A 22,121-nucleotide genomic window follows, 5' to 3' on the forward strand; every position below is an offset into this window, starting at 1 on the left:
GGGCTGGGGGTGGTTTCTGAAAATAACGTAAAAGTCCCATTTATTTCAACTCTTTCACTTTGACACTAATTTGTAATTAGTATTACCTTGTAAGTTTAGATCCCTGTATTTTGATCGAGAAGCTAAGTCGATTCCCAGAGCAGCTCCGCAGCTCATGAGAGCCGGGACACAACTCGCATATTTTCCTACTGCCATGGCCATGCCTTTAAACTTATTCGATTTCGATTGGAGGGTCAATTTATACTTAAGTATTTAAATGTAACTGTGCTAAACTTGTTCGACACTAAATTTATTATTGTCTATTTCAAGTATTACTACACATTTTATTAACAATGAGTTTAAGTTGGTTTTATTTGTACTCTTAAAGTTAAAAGTATATAAGTAGCTGGAAATCCGGGGGAGGGGTGGTTTTGCAAATTTAGACACACCCGGTCAGGGGAGGAGGTGGTCTGAAAATTATCTGCGATTTTGGCAGACGTCCTAAGTAGATGGCCCCTCACAATTGTAAGTTTAAACGTTGTTTAGAAAATATCGTGAACATGATCATGTTTCAAAGTTGATATATATATAATAGTACTCAGCAGTCAGTAGTTTTAATAGTTGCACCTTTTGACGCATATTCCGTCAGATCCACGGCCAGGATTTGCAGCCAGTCTTCACTGCGCTATATCTTTGATCTTATGAACACTTAAGCATGAGATCCCAGATCCCAAGGAGCTGCATGAACGTATAGAGTGCCATGTAGTCGATGTTCATTATAAATGAACAAAAGCATTAGTGCGTTTCTAGACAGTTAACTTTGAGTAAATGTTTCCACTTAAGTTTAACTTTAACTGCATATACAATTATATATGCATGGTTAAATACACTGTATATTTATGTACAAACACACTACAGTTAGATAACCTGAATGTAGGTTAACCAGGGTGTGGTTGAAAATAAAGCTTTGTAATGAACAATGAACATATCATTTCGATCACATTTTGGCGGCAAAATTTCACGAGGGGACTAGTACTGATCTGTATGCTGTAACGAGGGGACTAGTACTGGTAGAATATCTGTATACTGTAACCCAGGAAATGGACGTTACGGCCGTAACAAATTAAACACGAAATGTTATCTTGGAAAACTATTTAAGTAAGGACGAGTTCAGTAAAAATCAGCCCACTTTAATTAAAATGCATGATATTGATAATATATTTACTTACAAGATCATGAGTATTATCGATTAAAATAGTGATATGTGCAGATGTGCTGTTACATGTGTGTTAGGGCCGGGACCGTTAGTATTGTCCAAATGATTATCTAACAAAATCTAGTCACAATGTGATTGTGATGTCAAATCATTGATCATGCTAAGTTTAACACTTGGAATTGTATCTAATATTGTATAGAAATTTTGATTCCAAATAGCATGATTAATGCTGAGCCAATACAATCATATTTCGGGAACAAAACGAATATGATTATGAGCTAGTTTTAGAGTTTACCAGTTAAAAATTAACATTGTATAAAACTCTGCATCAATTGACGTTTTGGTTATTAAATCAAACTGTCAATAATTAATTACAAAAGACAATATATCAATTTGTTTTAACCCTAACAATTATTCGGCTGAAGCAGCTATCGAATCTTCAAATGTTGCTTTTATCAGAGATAAAAGCTATGATATAAGATCATGCGTCACTCTTAGTTCTTAACTACCAATAATTTACATTTACAAATAACAACAATGTTAGACCCAGAGTAGCAGACACAATTTTAAACTGCTTTTCCAAGTTATAGAATCAACAGTCTTAGTGTCATTTTACATTTTAAATTATTAAACGATCAACAAAAATAATACAAAACCGGTATTATAACACAGGTCGCCCCACGAAAAAAGGAGCGCCTAAAAATCAAATCGTAAAACTAAAACAGCCGCTAGCCAAAGTTTCTCTTCAAGTGGTAATATGCCTTTTATTCTTGTTCAAGATGTACTCTTTTCTGATGCACTTTGGACAGGGGCCGTTACGTTTGCACGACTTATGGTAAACAGCCCCGCACCCGGCACACTGGTCTGTAGTTTGCAGCTCGAACGCGAATATTATCTTCGGGTTCTGACAATACTCACATATGAAACCAAGACTTGAACACCTGCAAAAATTCAATACATTAAAAATGATAATAAGAGAAGATTGGTATGCGATATTTATTGGGTTTACTGGATAAAGCCTTCATCAGTATCTACTGTATTTGCGTTCTGTACTTTTAATTGAACTCACTTTAAACTTTAACCTACATAGTTTGCAACTTTAACGTTATAAAGATCACATAGTTGAGTTGTAGACCTCATATTGACCGGGTATAATTGCCGGATATGCAGTAACTTAGTACGAGGAAGCTTATTGTGTAGCTTTGATATAGTAAGCCTGATTAATAGACTAGACGTATTGTTGTCTTAATTCGGAGGTCTATTATATCCTGGCGTAATTAATTTAATTAGAGTAATTTACCTACTGGGTAGGATTTTACAAATTGAGATTCAGAAGTTATATAAATCGGTCAGATCTTCAAATAGAGTAAGCAATCAAAAGTAATAAAAACGCCAACACATTTGCAATATTTTATACTACTTTACGTTTAATGGGTAAAATAATCGAAAAGATATCGACTGACATAAAGCTCATATTCGAGTAAAATCATGTAAAACAATCATGTTTAACTTTAACGTTTAGTGTTTGTAAACAATTTAGAATTTAGTGGGCTAAGTATTTGCAGTCGCCAAGCGACGGTAGCTTCTAGAATATATATCGCCCTACAAAATCATCAGCCAGAACGAAAAGCCATAGTATTCAAATAAAAGTGTTGGAAGTCTCATGTATTCGACATATCAAACACAACCTTACTACTCATTGAAGAGCGCATCACCACACACATACCTATCGAGATATTAAAATTCTGCACATAAAAACAATCTAAGGTAACAAAATCTAACACAATCTAACACAATCTAACATAATCTACGAGTAAAAAATTATTTCAGAGTTGTCAAGTTCTTATTTCTTTTCTCATCAAGATTCAAGTTCTTATATCTTTTCTTTATGTCTTTCAGTCGGATTGGTATTAAGACCGCGAAATGAACAACTTTTCACGTGAAAGTTACGAAGTTTTTTGGATCAGCTCTAAAGAGCTACTAGTTACCATGGTTACTACGAGCTACACTAGTTACCATGGTTACTAAGAGCTACACTAGTTTCACAGCGTCTCATCCTGCTCAGCAAAACATAGTTTCTGGTAGACAGGGAAAGTCTGTGACTTTGTGGTGACACTTTCCTTGCCACAATCAGATAACCGGAGGGAGAGGGTGTTGTAGTGGTGACACTCGTTAGTTATGCGGTGTATTCTGGAATAATCCACTTCAGGGTGGAGCTGGTCGGGGGTTCCAGGCGGTCTCTTCATTCCAGTAATCCTACTCCTCCGACCAGTAGCTCTGGCTAGCTTCCTTCTCAAGTCCCGGGTGAGGTGCAGTAGGAAGACTGTAGTGATGGTTGTGAGGAGGAGGAAGAAGGAGACCACACAGATAGTGATGATGAAGTCTTTGCAGACGGGATCAGTAGGGGCGGGGGTGTGGTATGTCTCCAGTTCGGGAGGGAGGAAGGTGTAGCTGTGGTTCTTGTAGGTGATGGTTTCCTCACGGACCACGTGCGTGTCAGAGTTTAGGATCTCACATCGAGAGTTACACAGAAGTTCCTCGACTCCCACATCCAGGATATACCGGGGGATCAAGATACGAGGTGTTCTCACAGCCAGCGAGATACTATCTCCTTCTCGTGTAGATATCGTCAGGTTGCATGACATCAGGTCTAGGTGTTGTGATTTAACTAAACAGGAGTGAACTGTGTTGTCTTTGTAGCTGAATGATAGTCCGGGTGAGGGTACAATCTGCACGTGTTCAGTTACACACGCGTCACTGGGCTTACTGATGAACACGTGGAATTGAGTGAGCGGTGCGAGTTGGAAATACTCGGTAGTCCCTGAGTCGCTCCTCTCCAACTGAGAAGTGGAAGTCAGCAGTCCTGGACACGTGGTGTCCTCTCCGTCCCATCTGGGAACATGTTCACTCTGGACTACTCTTACACTCAGTCCCAAACATTCCACCACATCCCCCACACTCATGTCTATACTCTGGGCTTTAACCACTTGGTCCTCTCCCAGAGCGTACTCTATGGGTGTCAGCCCACTGACACAATCCCATACTCTGGTACTGTTGGAGGGCTGAAGAAGTCTGAACTGAGCACTGATAGGGATGAGGGGGGCGGGGTCTGATAACCGCACTACAATATAGTAGTGGGGTACTGACCAGATACCACACACCCAACAACACAACAAGATACCACCAACGCCCGTCAAACGAAACATAGCGGGTTTACTTTCTAAATGAGCTGCTCGCCGCACTCAGACTGAAATACGTCTAAAATTGTAGCCTGCCCTGTCTTCCCGATCTTAATTAGGCGACCGGATCTGGCTGGTCCGACTAACGTTAAACAATCACCAGATAAACGTAGCAGGAAACTGTATATTCTGTATATAATGGAGAACTGTAATTCAAGTTGAGTCCAGGAGAGAGCGAGAGGGGGAGTCACGTGATTTGACGCGGTGGAGTAGATTGAGGGAGATGAAGGAGTATCTCACCTGGGGCTAGGGTCTTTGTTCTCCCCCACCTCCTTACACACTGTTACTATAAAAACACTGTGCACCATGTGTTGAGTTACTTATCTTGTAGAAACGTTGGTTAATTGAGTGAGTAAATTAGAGCGGCCTTGTGAGCTACTGTGAGAGTCACTTGTAGCGTCCTCATGTTTCTTATATAGAGGGCCATATAGTGAGCTCGTGTTAAAATATCACAACTATACTAAATTATAACAACTTAATGATGACGAGTAACGGCTTTATGTAATTAGAATCATGTGACCAAGGAATAGTGACCGAGTGGTCGAATTATCCGCAACCTTCAATTGTAGAGGGAATCGTCGTTCGTCAGTAGTCATTATATGGCCCTCAATTGTGGGTGATTAAAATATGTTCGTTACCGATATAACGGCCAACTAAATGTTCTTGACTGATCATGACGAACGATTGTATACTTAAATACCGTACAGAACTTAGAGGACGTCAGAAGATAACGATTTGCAGGGTTTAACAGATTTAAAATCTTTGTGGGTTGTATACTTAAATGCCACACAGGGAATGTCAGAGGTAAACTGCGGAATTTAAAAAATGCATAAATGTTTTAAGGTGCATTTTAACATTTAGACAGATGACTGCAATAACTTACACAACTGGTCTATATATTGGCATTGCTGTAGAGTCTACAAAAATAAGATACACAATGTTTTAACTTTTAATGAAGTGAGACGGGACAAAATGATTATGCCTCGCAAAGTAAAACATTTAATAATCTGTTATGTAAGTGTCAGTCAGAATCAGGCAGTCTATACTCTATAAGGGAGTCAGGTGACTTTGTACACGCCGACCTGGGACAAGGTTAGGTATCATGTAATCCAGTGCTTTGACTGTCAGAGCTTCGGACACATGAGTGATTACTGTAAGTGTAACAAGTATAATACTGGCAGTGATTACTGTAAGTGTAACAAGTATAATACTGGCAGTGATTACTGTAAGTGTAACAAGTATAATACTGATCCAGTGATTACTGTAAGTGTAACAAGTATAATACTGATCCAGTGTGTTTCCATTTTGCAGCTGCACACAAATCGAAGGGATGCAACAGAAGAAAGATGACAAACCTAGTATCAATTGTATCCTATACTATCTTCTGTGGCTAAAGCTTCGACAAAAATAGCTTGTAATAAACTAGTTTTAGCTACGTTCAATGTCAATCGTCTTGTCAACGAGACAGTAGAAGTTCTAGAGGCTGGAGCACCTTACTGGTGAGGAGGTTGATGTCTTTCTTTAGGGGGTGGTCGTCTTGTCGTTGTTTGGACTAGAGGGTTGGCGAAACTACCAGTCCTTCGATCTGTATTTGGTACACTATCGACTTTCAAGCGAATCAATGTGCGAGTTTCAGGATTGGTTCGAGCATGATATCGTTTCAAATCGCCCTCTTGAAAGTTACTCAGGAAAGTGATCAGTACAAACTTTTGTACTTAAGCTAGGTTGCCATGATCGTGGATCTCTATTCATCCTCAAAACCCATTTTTGCTTTAAAGCTTGATCTGTGGGTAGTCTGATGTATCTTAGAAATCCTCTTCCACTGTGATCACTTACTTTGTTTCGGCTACCACGATTCGAGCAACCACCTACTGCCCAAAATGATCCTCCTGGTTTCTGCTTCTTCTTAGATGGTTGTTCAGCCATTCAGCTACTTTATTTCTGTAACATCGTTCGAGTATTGAAGAATTGAATGTGAGAGAATACTAAAATAACTCGCAATACTATAACTTGTAACTAGTGATAAGAGATGGCATAGTTAAATAACTAATCGTGTTAACAATAAGAAACTACTAGTGCTCAGTATTACCGGTTAAAACGGATGTGTCATGATTGCGTGAACAGAGACAAAACGTGGCAATGCAAATGTAAACAATGTAGAGAGGAGAGTAGAGAAAGCCATGGTATGCTGTATCTACTCGAGCGACCCTAACTTTATTAGCCAATTAGTGGGCGATACTCTCAGTGGTGGGTGTCTAAATTTCACGGAAGTTAATATAATCGCTTGACTATGAGATTGAGTTACAAAACAAACATGTTAAAAATGTTGTCCTATCTGTACACCTGTAAGGAAGCTGATACTGCAAAGGTACAGGAGAAACGAGATTGTGGCTGGGGTATCTTATCGAACCCGAGAAACATTGTAGAAGGGATAGGAATGATCTTCAATAAGAATCTTAAGTTGAAGATTGGAACTCTCTTCCTCTTTAAGTCTGAACCATTGATAATTCATAATATTATGTCTTCCAAGAGTACGTTGCAGAATTATCAGTTATTGCCTTAGTTAGGCTATTGTTACGGCTAGGTCTGTTATCTTCGGGTTTGCTTTAGTTTTTGGTTTAGTTTTAACAGGTTGGTTTAAATAAAATCAATCATACTGTATGTATACTATGTATATGTAATATGTATAATATAACGATGTATGTATACTATGTATATGTAATATGTATAATATAACGATGTATGTATACTATGTATATGTAATATGTATAATATAACGATGTATGTATACTATGTAATGTATTATGTATAATATTACCGCTCCATCTGATGATGGAGAACCACTCAGATATGGGCACCGTATTGTGTAACTTATTTATCTCCAATACAAAACCTTTGCTGCATAGGAGCAGGGAAGTAAATACTATATAATATATATATTATATATAGTAAATACTGTTTTTCAATTAGTTTCGTAATCTAAAAGTACCCACTTCTTGCAGCAGTAAACATGGTGGACACATTTCTGAGAGAGTTTCTTGAGGTAGCTCTGAAGTTGGCCGGAAAATGACTTGGTGAGGTCAGCTATGCTGTAGAGGTGCGGGGAGTCCCAGTAGTACTGGTGTGTTCCTAGCTTCTTCCTGGGGAGAGAGGGAGATTAGTAGTACTGGTGTGTTCCTAGCTTCTTCCTGGGAAGAGAGGGAGATTAGTAGTACTGGTGTGTTCCTAGCTTCTTCCTGGGGAGAGAGGGAGATTAGTAGTACTGGTGTGTTCCTAGCTTTTTCCTGGGGAGAGAGGGAGATTAGTAGTACTGGTGTGTTCCTAGCTTCTTCCTGGGGAGAGAGGGAGATTAGTAGTACTGGTGTGTTCCTAGCTTCTTCCTGGGGAGAGAGGGAGATTAGTAGTACTGGTGTGTTCCTAGCTTCTTCCTGGGGAGAGAGGGAGATTAGTAGTACTGGTGTGTTCCTAGCTTTTTCCTGGGGAGAGAGGGAGATTAGTAGTACTGGTGTGTTCCTAGCTTCTTCCTGGGGAGAGAGGGAGATTAGTAGTACTGGTGTGTTCCTAGCTTCTTCCTGGGGAGAGAGGGAGATTAGTAGTACTGGTGTGTTCCTAGCTTCTTCCTGGGGAGAGAGGGAGATTAGTAGTACTGGTGTGTTCCTAGCTTCTTCCTGGGGAGAGAGGGAGATTAATAGTACTGGTGTGTTCCTAGCTTCTTCCTGGGAAGAGAGGGAGATTAGTAGTACTGGTGTGTTCCTAGCTTCTTCCTGGGGAGAGAGGGAGATTAGTAGTACTGGTGTGTTCCTAGCTTCTTCCTGGGGAGAGAGGGAGATTAGTAGTACTGGTGTGTTCCTAGCTTCTTCCTGGGGAGAGAGGGAGATTAGTAGTACTGGTGTGTTCCTAGCTTCTTCCTGGGGAGAGAGGGAGATTAGTAGTACTGGTGTGTTCCTAGCTTCTTCCTGGGGAGAGAGGGAGATTAGTAGTACTGGTGTGTTCCTAGCTTCTTCCTGGGGAGAGAGGGAGATTAGTAGTACTGGTGTGTTCCTAGCTTCTTCCTGGGGAGAGAGGGAGATTAGTAGTACTGGTGTGTTCCTAGCTTCTTCCTGGGGAGAGAGGGAGATTAGTAGTACTGGTGTGTTCCTAGCTTCTTCCTGGGGAGAGAGGGAGATTAGTAGTACTGGTGTGTTCCTAGCTTCTTCCTGGGGAGAGAGGGAGATTAGTAGTACTGGTGTGTTCCTAGCTTCTTCCTGGGGAGAGAGGGAGATTAGTAGTACTGGTGTGTTCCTAGCTTCTTCCTGGGGAGAGAGGGAGATTAGTAGTACTGGTGTGTTCCTAGCTTCTTCCTGGGGAGAGAGGGAGATTAGTAGTACTGGTGTGTTCCTAGCTTCTTCCTGGGGAGAGAGGGAGATTAGTAGTACTGGTGTGTTCCTAGCTTCTTCCTGGGGAGAGAGGGAGATTAGTAGTACTGGTGTGTTCCTAGCTTCTTCCTGGGGAGAGAGGGAGATTAGTAGTACTGGTGTGTTCCTAGCTTCTTCCTGGGGAGAGAGGGAGATTAGTAGTACTGGTGTGTTCCTAGCTTCTTCCTGGGGAGAGAGGGAGATTAGTAGTACTGGTGTGTTCCTAGCTTCTTCCTGGGGAGAGAGGGAGATTAGTAGTACTGGTGTGTTCCTAGCTTCTTCCTGGGGAGAGAGGGAGATTAGTAGTACTGGTGTGTTCCTAGCTTCTTCCTGGGGAGAGAGGGAGATTAGTAGTACTGGTGTGTTCCTAGCTTCTTCCTGGGGAGAGAGGGAGATTAGTAGTACTGGTGTGTTCCTAGCTTCTTCCTGGGGAGAGAGGGAGATTAGTAGTACTGGTGTGTTCCTAGCTTCTTCCTGGGGAGAGAGGGAGATTAGTAGTACTGGTGTGTTCCTAGCTTCTTCCTGGGGAGAGAGGGAGATTAGTAGTACTGGTGTGTTCCTAGCTTCTTCCTGGGGAGAGAGGGAGATTAGTAGTACTGGTGTGTTCCTAGCTTCTTCCTGGGGAGAGAGGGAGATTAGTAGTACTGGTGTGTTCCTAGCTTCTTCCTGGGGAGAGAGGGAGATTAGTAGTACTGGTGTGTTCCTAGCTTCTTCCTGGGGAGAGAGGGAGATTAGTAGTACTGGTGTGTTCCTAGCTTCTTCCTGGGGAGAGAGGGAGATTAGTAGTACTGGTGTGTTCCTAGCTTCTTCCTGGGGAGAGAGGGAGATTAGTAGTACTGGTGTGTTCCTAGCTTCTTCCTGGGGAGAGAGGGAGATTAGTAGTACTGGTGTGTTCCTAGCTTCTTCCTGGGGAGAGAGGGAGATTAGTAGTACTGGTGTGTTCCTAGCTTCTTCCTGGGGAGAGAGGGAGATTAGTAGTACTGGTGTGTTCCTAGCTTCTTCCTGGGGAGAGAGGGAGATTAGTAGTACTGGTGTGTTCCTAGCTTCTTCCTGGGGAGAGAGGGAGATTAGTAGTACTGGTGTGTTCCTAGCTTCTTCCTGGGGAGAGAGGGAGATTAGTAGTACTGGTGTGTTCCTAGCTTCTTCCTGGGGAGAGAGGGAGATTAGTAGTACTGGTGTGTTCCTAGCTTCTTCCTGGGGAGAGAGGGAGATTAGTAGTACTGGTGTGTTCCTAGCTTCTTCCTGGGGAGAGAGGGAGATTAGTAGTACTGGTGTGTTCCTAGCTTCTTCCTGGGGAGAGAGGGAGATTAGTAGTACTGGTGTGTTCCTAGCTTCTTCCTGGGGAGAGAGGGAGATTAGTAGTACTGGTGTGTTCCTAGCTTCTTCCTGGGGAGAGAGGGAGATTAGTAGTACTGGTGTGTTCCTAGCTTCTTCCTGGGGAGAGAGGGAGATTAGTAGTACTGGTGTGTTCCTAGCTTCTTCCTGGGGAGAGAGGGAGATTAGTAGTACTGGTGTGTTCCTAGCTTCTTCCTGGGGAGAGAGGGAGATTAGTAGTACTGGTGTGTTCCTAGCTTCTTCCTGGGGAGAGAGGGAGATTAGTAGTACTGGTGTGTTCCTAGCTTCTTCCTGGGGAGAGAGGGAGATTAGTAGTACTGGTGTGTTCCTAGCTTCTTCCTGGGGAGAGAGGGAGATTAGTAGTACTGGTGTGTTCCTAGCTTCTTCCTGGGGAGAGAGGGAGATTAGTAGTACTGGTGTGTTCCTAGCTTCTTCCTGGGGAGAGAGGGAGATTAGTAGTACTGGTGTGTTCCTAGCTTCTTCCTGGGGAGAGAGGGAGATTAGTAGTACTGGTGTGTTCCTAGCTTCTTCCTGGGGAGAGAGGGAGATTAGTAGTACTGGTGTGTTCCTAGCTTCTTCCTGGGGAGAGAGGGAGATTAGTAGTACTGGTGTGTTCCTAGCTTCTTCCTGGGGAGAGAGGGAGATTAGTAGTACTGGTGTGTTCCTAGCTTCTTCCTGGGGAGAGAGGGAGATTAGTAGTACTGGTGTGTTCCTAGCTTCTTCCTGGGGAGAGAGGGAGATTAGTAGTACTGGTGTGTTCCTAGCTTCTTCCTGGGGAGAGAGGGAGATTAGTAGTACTGGTGTGTTCCTAGCTTCTTCCTGGGGAGAGAGGGAGATTAGTAGTACTGGTGTGTTCCTAGCTTCTTCCTGGGGAGAGTGGGAGATTAGTAGTACTGGTGTGTTCCTAGCTTCTTCCTGGGGAGAGTGGGAGATTAGTAGTACTGGTGTGTTCCTAGCTTCTTCCTGGGGAGAGTGGGAGATTAGTCCCAGTAGTACTGGTGTGTTCCTAGCTTCTTCCTGGGGAGAGAGGGAGATTAGTAGTACTGGTGTGTTCCTAGCTTCTTCCTGGGGAGAGAGGGAGATTAGTAGTACTGGTGTGTTCCTAGCTTCTTCCTGGGGAGAGAGGGAGATTAGTAGTACTGGTGTGTTCCTAGCTTCTTCCTGGGAAGAGTGGTCAGATTAGTCAGAGGTCAGATTAGTTGAGAGTAACACGAGGTTGTCACGTGATTGACAGATTTCGGTTGCGGAATGTTCTGGGGAGAGAGGGAGATTAGTAGTACTGGTGTGTTCCTAGCTTCTTCCTGGGGAGAGAGGGAGATTAGTAGTACTGGTGTGTTCCTAGCTTCTTCCTGGGAAGAGTGGGCGATTAGTAGTACTGGTGTGTTCCTAGCTTCTTCCTGGGGAGAGTGGGAGATTAGTAGTACTGGTGTGTTCCTAGCTTCTTCCTGGGGAGAGTGGGAGATTAGTAGTACTGGTGTGTTCCTAGCTTCTTCCTGGGGAGAGTGGGAGATTAGTCCCAGTAGTACTGGTGTGTTCCTAGCTTCTTCCTGGGGAGAGAGGGAGATTAGTAGTACTGGTGTGTTCCTAGCTTCTTCCTGGGGAGAGAGGGAGATTAGTAGTACTGGTGTGTTCCTAGCTTCTTCCTGGGGAGAGAGGGAGATTAGTAGTACTGGTGTGTTCCTAGCTTCTTCCTGGGGAGAGAGGGAGATTAGTAGTACTGGTGTGTTCCTAGCTTCTTCCTGGGGAGAGAGGGAGATTAGTAGTACTGGTGTGTTCCTAGCTTCTTCCTGGGGAGAGAGGGAGATTAGTAGTACTGGTGTGTTCCTAGCTTCTTCCTGGGGAGAGAGGGAGATTAGTAGTACTGGTGTGTTCCTAGCTTCTTCCTGGGGAGAGAGGGAGATTAGTAGTACTGGTGTGTTCCTAGCTTCTTCCTGGGGAGAGAGGGAGATTAGTAGTACTGGTGTGTTCCTAGCTTCTTCCTGGGGAGAGAGGGAGATTAGTAGTACTGGTGTGTTCCTAGCTTCTTCCTGGGGAGAGAGGGAGATTAGTAGTACTGGTGTGTTCCTAGCTTCTTCCTGGGGAGAGAGGGAGATTAGTAGTACTGGTGTGTTCCTAGCTTCTTCCTGGGGAGAGAGGGAGATTAGTAGTACTGGTGTGTTCCTAGCTTCTTCCTGGGGAGAGAGGGAGATTAGTAGTACTGGTGTGTTCCTAGCTTCTTCCTGGGGAGAGAGGGAGATTAGTAGTACTGGTGTGTTCCTAGCTTCTTCCTGGGGAGAGAGGGAGATTAGTAGTACTGGTGTGTTCCTAGCTTCTTCCTGGGGAGAGTGGGAGATTAGTAGTACTGGTGTGTTCCTAGCTTCTTCCTGGGGAGAGTGGGAGATTAGTAGTACTGGTGTGTTCCTAGCTTCTTCCTGGGGAGAGTGGGAGATTAGTCCCAGTAGTACTGGTGTGTTCCTAGCTTCTTCCTGGGGAGAGAGGGAGATTAGTAGTACTGGTGTGTTCCTAGCTTCTTCCTGGGGAGAGAGGGAGATTAGTAGTACTGGTGTGTTCCTAGCTTCTTCCTGGGGAGAGAGGGAGATTAGTAGTACTGGTGTGTTCCTAGCTTCTTCCTGGGAAGAGTGGTCAGATTAGTCAGAGGTCAGATTAGTTGAGAGTAACACGAGGTTGTCACGTGATTGACAGATTTCGGTTGCGGAATGTTCTGGGGAGAGAGGGAGATTAGTAGTACTGGTGTGTTCCTAGCTTCTTCCTGGGGAGAGAGGGAGATTAGTAGTACTGGTGTGTTCCTAGCTTCTTCCTGGGAAGAGTGGGCGATTAGTAGTACTGGTGTGTTCCTAGCTTCTTCCTGGGGAGAGTGGGAGATTAGTAGTACTGGTGTGTTCCTAGCTTCTTCCTGGGGAGAGTGGGAGATTAGTAGTACTGGTGTGTTCCTAGCTTCTTCCTGGGGAGAGTGGGAGATTAGTCCCAGTAGTACTGGTGTGTTCCTAGCTTCTTCCTGGGGAGAGAGGGAGATTAGTAGTACTGGTGTGTTCCTAGCTTCTTCCTGGGGAGAGAGGGAGATTAGTAGTACTGGTGTGTTCCTAGCTTCTTCCTGGGGAGAGAGGGAGATTAGTAGTACTGGTGTGTTCCTAGCTTCTTCCTGGGAAGAGTGGTCAGATTAGTCAGAGGTCAGATTAGTTGAGAGTAACACGAGGTTGTCACGTGATTGACAGATTTCGGTTGCGGAATGTTCTGGGGGGGGGGGGGGGGAGCAACTTCTACATTACGTTGTGGGGGGGGGGGGCAACTTCTACATTACGTTGTGGGGGGGGGGGGGGGCAACTTCTACATTACGTTGTGGGGGGGGGGGGGGGCAACTTCTACATTACGTATTCGGTTATTTCTCATTCAGGTTAGGAATCAGAGACCAAACTCAGAAAAGCCTTCAGCGAGATTTGACTCACAATTCCAGCTACGACTGTTTCTAAATTGTTTTCACTTTTCAGTAGGATTGATGGTTTTATGGTGTTTAAATGAGATTGGAGTAAAATGACTAAAAGTGATAGTATAGTATATCTCTATATATAGATATCAGGAAGCTAGAAAGCGTATTTTTCCTGTATTTTATTTCGGAGTTCTAACCATTTTAATTATACAAAATAATCCGAATTGTTTTGTGTAAACATGTAGACTCTTATCTGTATGGTCTCAATTAAAACGACAAATTTAGGATTACATGACGTAAATCATTGAAAGAAGGCGGCTCGCTGGTCGGTGTGACAGGCAGTAATTCTATCAATTAATCCATGAAACCATCTTAAAACCAAATACATCACAATGCTGGGCCGATGGTTGACGCCCACTTTTAGTCAGCCCACAGTAAACTAGACTGTCAGTCTATAAAATGATAAAAGGATAAAAGAAGAGGTGAAATTAGACAAATATTTGTACATACACCAGTCTGCTCTGAATTAACAACCCTTACTGCATTTATTGAGGAGTATTGAGGAGTATGGAGTTAAGAAGAGTATTTCTAATTTCGCTTGTAATAAAAGCGTTTATCGAAACCACTGGTTTCCGCATTTTAATACCGCCGAATATTTAGAATTTAGTGCTCTACTGAACTGAGATTTATGATGACTCAGTAAAAAGTGTCCATTTTCCATCACTCTCTATTCTTCAGAGCGTGGCACTGAAAATTGTTGAGAATGGCAGGTGGACGCCTACCCACGCATAGCATTGTCATGATGCATCCATGGATGAGATCACGTTAAGATAAAGTAAGTAACGTTAAGATAGAATACTTAGAGCGCCTCTGATACTGGGATAATACGATAGTAACGTGCAATTAGCAATTAGGAAGTTAGCAGTCAACAAAAGTCGTACATCACAGACGTTTCCTTTAGTTACAGACCTTCACAGGATAAATGACCAGACAATGTTGTCAGAGAGATAGTTGACCAATTTGAAAGATCCGTTGACCAGTTTATGTCTCCGCGTGTAACTAAGCAATTACCGAATTCAAATATGCTCTATTTCAATTCTCATTTTAAACAGTCATCTGTGATCTGTCATCTGTGGTTCGAACATTAAAAGCCCTCATGCAACTCCGCTACTGGCACTAATATTACTCAAGTAGACAGCCAACTGTCTTGTTTCTACTAGACCCAATGTAATTTTAGGATTTTGGGTCAAATACATATACACCAATTTATTTGAAATTTGAGACAGGCTTTTTATTTGAAATTGGCTTACAAATTTAATAAATTTGCTTGGTTCTGGAAAACCTAGGATTTCCACTTTCCAAGAAATTGAGATAAGACTTATCTCAGTATTAATTCGGGGACCTACGGAAGCCAAACAACTGTTGACATGGCTCTGAAATTCGATAGAACAGAAAAAATGGCAAGTTTTGTAATGCTTTTAAAAGTTTAAAAATATGGTCAATTTGCTGTATATTCAGCTGATATTATAAAGTCAAATTTCGTGTGACAAGAAAGTTTTTTCAAATACATAATGAGATGTTACTGCTCGTGAAGAATTTTGTAAGAATTTCATGCCAAAGAGTGCATGTATCCATAGTTGAGCAGTATGAGTATTAAGGCACATGTTTAACCGCAGCAGAGACGTGAAATTAGTACAATAAGTGGAACTGCAAAATGGTTAATATGAAGAATGTACGAAATAGCTCATAGATAGAGAGAGAGAGAGAGAGAGAGAGAGAGAGAGAGAGAGAGAGAGAGAGAGAGAGAGAGAGAGAGAGAGAGAGAGAGAGAGAGAGAGAGAGAGAGAGAGAGAGAGAGAGAGAGAGAGAGAGAGAGAGAGAGAGAGAGAGAGAGAGAGAGAGAGAGAGAGAGAGAGAGAGAGAGAGAGAGAGAGAGAGAGAGAGAGAGAGAGAGAGAGAGAGAGAGAGAGAGAGAGAGAGAGAGAGAGAGAGAGAGAGAGAGAGAGAGAGAGAGAGAGAGAGAGAGAGAGAGAGAGAGAGAGAGAGAGAGAGAGAGAGAGAGAGAGAGAGAGAGAGAGAGAGAGAGAGAGAGAGAGAGAGAGAGAGAGAGAGAGAGAGAGAGAGAGAGAGAGAGAGAGAGAGAGAGAGAGAGAGAGAGAGAGAGAGAGAGAGAGAGAGAGAGAGAGAGAGAGAGAGAGAGAGAGAGAGAGAGAGAGAGAGAGAGAGAGAGAGAGAGAGAGAGAGAGAGAGAGAGAGAGAGAGAGAGAGAGAGAGAGAGAGAGAGAGAGAGAGAGAGAGAGAGAGAGAGAGAGAGAGAGAGAGAGAGAGAGAGAGAGAGAGAGAGAGAGAGAGAGAGAGAGAGAGAGAGAGAGAGAGAGAGAGAGAGAGAGAGAGAGAGAGAGAGAGAGAGAGAGAGAGAGAGAGAGAGAGAGAGAGAGAGAGAGAGAGAGAGAGAGAGAGAGAGAGAGAGAGAGAGAGAGAGAGAGAGAGAGAGAGAGAGAGAGAGAGAGAGAGAGAGAGAGAGAGAGAGAGAGAGAGAGAGAGAGAGAGAGAGAGAGAGAGAGAGAGAGAGAGAGAGAGAGAGAGAGAGAGAGAGAGAGAGAGAGAGAGAGAGAGAGAGAGAGAGAGAGAGAGAGAGAGAGAGAGAGAGAGAGAGAGAGAGAGAGGAGCTCAACTCACCTTATGACCTCGTAAGAAACTTCATCTTTACTGTTACATCTCACCAAGTACTCTCTCACCATGTTCAACATACGCCTGAGAAGTAAACAATTAGGTATAAATGTTCAAGTAAGAATACCAGTATCCAATTGGGAGTATTCAATTGAATAATTAAGAGCTTTATCGTCGTTAATGTCATCGATTTTTATTGCGAAAGAAAATTACTCTAGTAAATATAGTTTGAACTTTGGCATAATATATATTGTGACATTTTATAAATTTCAATCCATTGTAATACTATGACGGCATTGCTTTGAATTTGAATTTCTGATGTTATTGATTTTCAGTGCTATGCAACCTGGCAGTAACGTTGAAAAGGACTTTGAGGGGGTCTGTAGTTCCCCCGCATAGTATGTTTGTGTTTCACTGATTTGTAAACTGAAGACGTAAATATATCACACGAAAGACGGGTCATTACCGGTAATCCCTGACTTTAGCAAGTTCTGGAACATGGTTATAGAGTGAGATGTTGAGTTTGGACAAGTCAATGTTGGGGAGGGTGTGTACCTGGGTCAGGAAATCGAAACTTTTCTTACTCACTGAAAAAAGGAGGATTATCTCAAAACTGCAGTCGTGAATTGTACTGTTATATAGAAATGTTTATAATCGTCAGGTAAGATTATTTTGATCAGGCACAAAGATACAAGGCAAGTTTCTTGGTTTGGATAAAATCGAGCATTTGAGTATGTAATATGTTCACCGAATGCAACTTCATTGTATTTATAAATTGTATAGACGGTCTGAAAATACATTGTAGGATACAAGGATACAACAAGGATACAAGGATACAAAAGTGATAATTATTTTATTGAATTCACAATAGTTATAATTCTGAAATAATTTAAGGTTACACAATTCTAGTTATTTACAAATGTGTAGGGATAAAATAGAAATGTTTTATAATACTATTTTTGAGGTCCTATAGCATTATGCATTGGCCAGTATTTGAGTGGAAATCTGGGCTCTTATAGTAGGCTGTAAAATGTTCGTTCACAGAGAGAATTGAATGGATTGCTCTTGCTGTGGCAGTAAATTTTGTAGGGTCTAGTGTTTTATCGGATAGCAAACCGGCTAGGTCAGTAATATTTTTGGGATGGAAGTTAAATTTTTCTCTAACTGAGGAGTAGAGTAAACAGTCAGTTAGAACATGAATTTCGTCCTCAATAGGCTTAAGCCCCTTGCTGAGAAAGCAAAAAGTGCACCATCGATGTTCTCTTGGTACTAGGGGGGTTTCGTAACGGCCCCTCTCAATGTAAAGATTGTGGCAGCTAATACGAAACCTTGTTAAGCTTTTCCGAGCATCGGGGATCTTAACCACTCCTAAGTATGTTTCTGGTTCAAAATCATGTTTAATTTGATTGTAGAATTCTAATTTAGGTGAGGATGCCTTGGCAGATTTCCAGGTATCCACAAATTCTTCCCTCATGTTGTGACTGATTTGGGTAGAGAGCTTGGATTTTGAAGAGGATGAGTGGGGGAAGTTATATTTGGTGAGAAGATTAGAGATGTTGGTGTACCAAGGAAGGCCCAGCATAATCTGCTCGTGAAATGCAGCGGAGAGAAGTTCATTTTCAGTGCTTTCAAGACGACTATAGAAATCTATTGCAAGTTTGCAGGCTTCAAAGAAGAGGGGGTGGCGCCCACTTTCGCCCCAGCAGCCTATATTTGATGCTTTTGAATGGACAGACAAGGACCACTTGATAAACTTAAGGTGGAATCTTTCATAGTGGTCTTGTGAGATGTACCTGAGAGTATGCTGGGGGTTGGCTTTGCTATCTGTTTTGGAGAGGTATCTCATGGTTTTTGAGTGAGGACATAAGATTTGGCAGCCATAGAGCAGTATCGGTTTTATTAGAGAGTCAAATAGAATGTTTAGGGAACGGTGAGAGAGGGCATCTTTGACGATATTGCCTTTGAGGCCATAGAGAGCACGGAGAGCCTTGGCCCTCAGTTCAGTATTTGCTGCTGTAAAAGATCCATTTCTGTGGAATATAATGCCAAGATAGCAGTATTTTTCGGTGTGTTGGATGGGCTGGCCTCCCAAAATGAATGTTTCATAGGATTGTTTTCTTTTAGGAGGGCAGAATATGAGAATCTTGGTTTTTTTAATGTTTACTTCAAGGCCCATACAGTTACAGAAGTCGAATAGGATGTTTATATTGTCTTGCAAGGCCTTGGGACTTAGGGCAAGTAGGACAAGATCGTCAGCCCAGAGCAGATGTGATATTAGGACGTCAGCTAGAATAGGATAATCACCAACAGATTTCAGGAGAGATGACAAGTCGTTGATATAGATTTTAAAAAGGTCCGGTGATAGGGGGTGTCCCTGCTCTGTTCCTTTTCCAATGTCAATATTAGGGGACAGGAGTTTGGAGATTTTTATATGAGCTATTGAGTTTCTATACATATCACTTAGGCAATTGAAGAAGTTTCCAGTTATTCCAAGGCATGTGATTTTGTGCAGAAGGAGGTCCCTACATACAGTGTCAAAGGCCTTTCTTAGATCAACAAAGCATGCATAGAGGCGAGCTTTCTTAACCTTGGTATATTTGTCAATGACTGTCTTAAGGGTAAAAACGTGGTCATTTGTTTGAGCACCCTTCGAGAACCCTAGTTGTTCTTTTGGGTCAGGGCAGTAGAGCTTTTTGAAGTGCAGGAGACGCTCAAGTAAGATGCTAGAAAATAGTTTACCCATACAGCTACCAACAGCTATTGCTCTGTAGTTGTCCGGGCTGAAAGGGTTGCCAGACTTGTAAATAGGAGTAATGATGCTGGTGTGCCATGGATAGTAACCAGAGACCAGTGAGTGGTTGAAGTTTTTGAGGATGGCTTTGAGACAAAGCGGAGTTACGCTCTGAAGCATCTCGTTGGATATCAAGTCGTTTGAGCAACTTTTACCTTTTTTGAGATTTTTGATGGCAGAGGTCACTTCAGATTCTGACATGAGCTTATTTAGGATATCCAGATCTGGTGGTTCAGGGTAATGTTTGTGATTGTGGTGAGTGAGATCTGGCTCCTGGTCTGGTTTTTTATAAAGGGATGCAAAGAAGTCATGGAAGCTAGCTAAATCAAATTTGTCAAGTAAGGGGCTAGTGTCATGTTCTTGTTTAAGCCGTTTAAATTTTTTCCAGTCGAGTATGTGACCTTCTTCTATAGCTTCATTTAACTTCTTAAGGAAAGCTACTTTCTTACTGTTTACAAAATTGCTATGCTTGTTGCGTTGCTTAAAGTATTCTCGTCTGAGGATACAGTTACAGTGCTTACTACCAAGCCGGTTTGCTAGCCTATTTAGGTTCCGCCGTGAGGAGTTGACTTGTGGGTCGAACCATTTCTTACGGGCAGAATTTTTGGGAGGCTTTTTCACTTTTAAGGCTATATCAGCAGCACTGTGGAGACATTTTATGACTGCATCGTTCAGTTCGTGATTGCCCTCCAGAGTACTGCTAAATTCATTTGTCACAATGCTTTCCAGATTGTTGATAATTTCGGGCGAGGTAAGGGCTTTTTTAAATAGTGAATGGGAGGTGTTGCTATCCCACTTATAGCCACAAGGAAAGTTAGAAAAGTCTGGGAGCTGGAAGTTTGCGACAAATGGTTCAAATGTAGTGAGTTTCAAGACTAATGGACAATGATCAGAGTATGATGTAAACTCTTTTACTTGGAGAGAGTTTACATGATCTCTTGCCCATGAGGTGATTACAAAATAGTCAACCACACTGCTTCCATTGTATTTGTGACAGGTCATTTTTCCAGTGGTGTCCCCAAGGGTACGACCATTAAGAATTTTGAGTTGGTTATTGATAACCATGTCAAGAAAGTGTTGGCAGTGGGGTTCAGATATTGTAAGGTCAGAATTATTTCTTGGTTCTTCTATGTCGTGCTCGAGTCCAATGTCGTTATAGATGTCATGGATAGCAGGTGCATTACAGGAAAGGATATAGTCTGGGAGTTTTCCAGTTCTTGCATTTGCATCGCCACACATAATAACTTCTCCCTTTTGACGTAGTCTGATACAGATAGAGTCAAGAGCAGAGAAGGTATTAGCAGTATAATCTGGATTCTTCTTGACATAGGACGAGTATGCAGGGCTAATATAATAACATACCAAAAATAGGTCAAAATCAAGTTTAAAAAAGTTCTTGTCCAGTTTAGCAACAATAATGTCATCAGATTCATTACAAAGCACACTAGAGACACCTTTTCTTAGGCCATTTTCAGCAAGAATGCAGACCCCTCCTGAGCGTGAATTTTTGCGGTTGCTATTAAAAGAGAGGTATCCTTCAATCTTAACTTGCTTCTTTGTTTCTTGGAGACAAAGAATGTTAGCTTGTTTGAGGATTGACAAAAATTCGCTATTTTCAAATTTGTTAGACCCGTCTCCTGTGCTGTCCTGGATGTTCCAGGACATCACAGCGACTTGATCTCGTGATACTTGTTTTTTCTTGAATTTTAGGGTTAATCTAACGCTCTGTAGGGGGCTGCTTTCTAGGGGATCTCATACCAAAGGCACGGTATAGGCCAAGTTTAATATTCAAACAAAGTTTTTTCAAACCATACTCTGAGACATGGAGTTGGTCCTCCTTCAACGGGTTAGGAGAGTCTTGGGATGACTCAGCAGCAGAGATGGCACGGGAAAAGTTTCCAGTATTGTTTACAGTATATAGGCGGCGGTAAAAGTCACTTAACCCTCTTTTAGCTGAGACAAATTGTGTTATTTCTGAGACAAATTGGTTGGTAAGTTCACTGATTAATCCAGGGGTTGGGGTGGGTAGGGAGATGACAACCTTTGCGCTGGAGCTCGAGAGGAGTTTATCGATGACTGATTTTGCATCCTCAATCGCTTTATTAACAGAGCAGGTTCTGTATCTGTAGTCGTTGACTCCAAGCTGGAGAATGTAACAGTCGACCTCTGGCTGTTTAATGACATCTCTCATACAGTGGTCTTTTATCATGTCAGTATAAGAGCCTACTTTCATTTTTTCCACCTTGAACCCAGAGGAAAATGACTCAGGTAGAAAGTTGTTCATCTGGGAGTCATGTAGGAGTAGAACCTTTTTCGGTTTTCGCGTTTGTCTACTAGGGCTGTGGGTTGGGTGGTTCTGGTTTTGAGGATGAGGCGATGGCTTTTTTCTTGATGGGTTGGTGCGGTCATTAAGCTGGAGAGACTGTAGGCAGGCCTTAGAGTCATCTACTTTGTTCTTAATTGCAGTGACATCTGCTTCGAAGGCTTTAAGGGAGGTGGCAGTTTCATGTTGTTTTTCGTTTATGCTGCTCATTATATCCTCTAACTTTTCAAGTCTCTTGTCCATAGTGTTGAGTTCATTAGACAGGTTAGGGGGGCTGGCACTAACTTTTTGATTGGAATTACTGTCAGAACATAAGACAAGTGTTTGGAGGGTGCTATGTTGTAGACTTATTTTGGATTGTAGATCAATAACAGAGTTTTCCAAAGTTTGGAGGGAATGGGTAACGCATTCGGGCTCAGCTGAGACTACTGGAGGCTCAGCAAGAAGCGTGCTCAGGCGTTTGTGACATGCTTTCGCAACTTTCTTCAGTCTTTTCTTACAATCCAGAGGGGTTCCAGAGTTTGTGCTGCCATGACGAGAAAGTTCGCTTTTCACGGTTTTGTCTTTCATAAGATCAATGGCTTCAAGCATGGCATCTATGCTGAGAGGCAATGTATCACTATCAGAGACTGATGCTTTGCTGCTGGTTATGGAAGGAGAACTACTGGCCACTGGAGACCCAACTGAGCTGGTGTCAACTTGAGAGAAGCTAGACAGAGACAAGGAGGATCTACGTCTGTTGTGCAGAGG

The 22,121-nt window shown here is 42.4% G+C and overlaps 1 protein-coding gene across 3 annotated transcripts in view; it reads right to left on the reverse strand.

The window, feature by feature from the left end:
- Nucleotides 1-1,118: 1,118 nt before the first annotated feature.
- Nucleotides 1,119-22,121, reverse strand: part of LOC134813318 (uncharacterized) — a 102,019-nt gene continuing 81,016 nt past the window's right edge. For all 3 annotated transcript variants that reach the window (XM_063821013.1, XM_063821011.1, XM_063821014.1), the window contains 4 exons: nt 16,724-16,844; nt 16,267-16,341; nt 7,428-7,574; nt 1,119-2,136 (listed from right to left, as the gene is read on the reverse strand). The gene's annotated coding sequence lies outside the window, so the exon portion shown is untranslated. The remainder of the gene's footprint in view (nt 2,137-7,427; nt 7,575-16,266; nt 16,342-16,723; nt 16,845-22,121) is intronic.

This window comes from Bolinopsis microptera, chromosome 3 (genome assembly GCF_026151205.1).
Source record: "Bolinopsis microptera isolate Bmic1 chromosome 3, MBARI_Bmic_1.0, whole genome shotgun sequence".
NCBI lineage: Eukaryota > Metazoa > Ctenophora > Tentaculata > Lobata > Bolinopsidae > Bolinopsis > Bolinopsis microptera.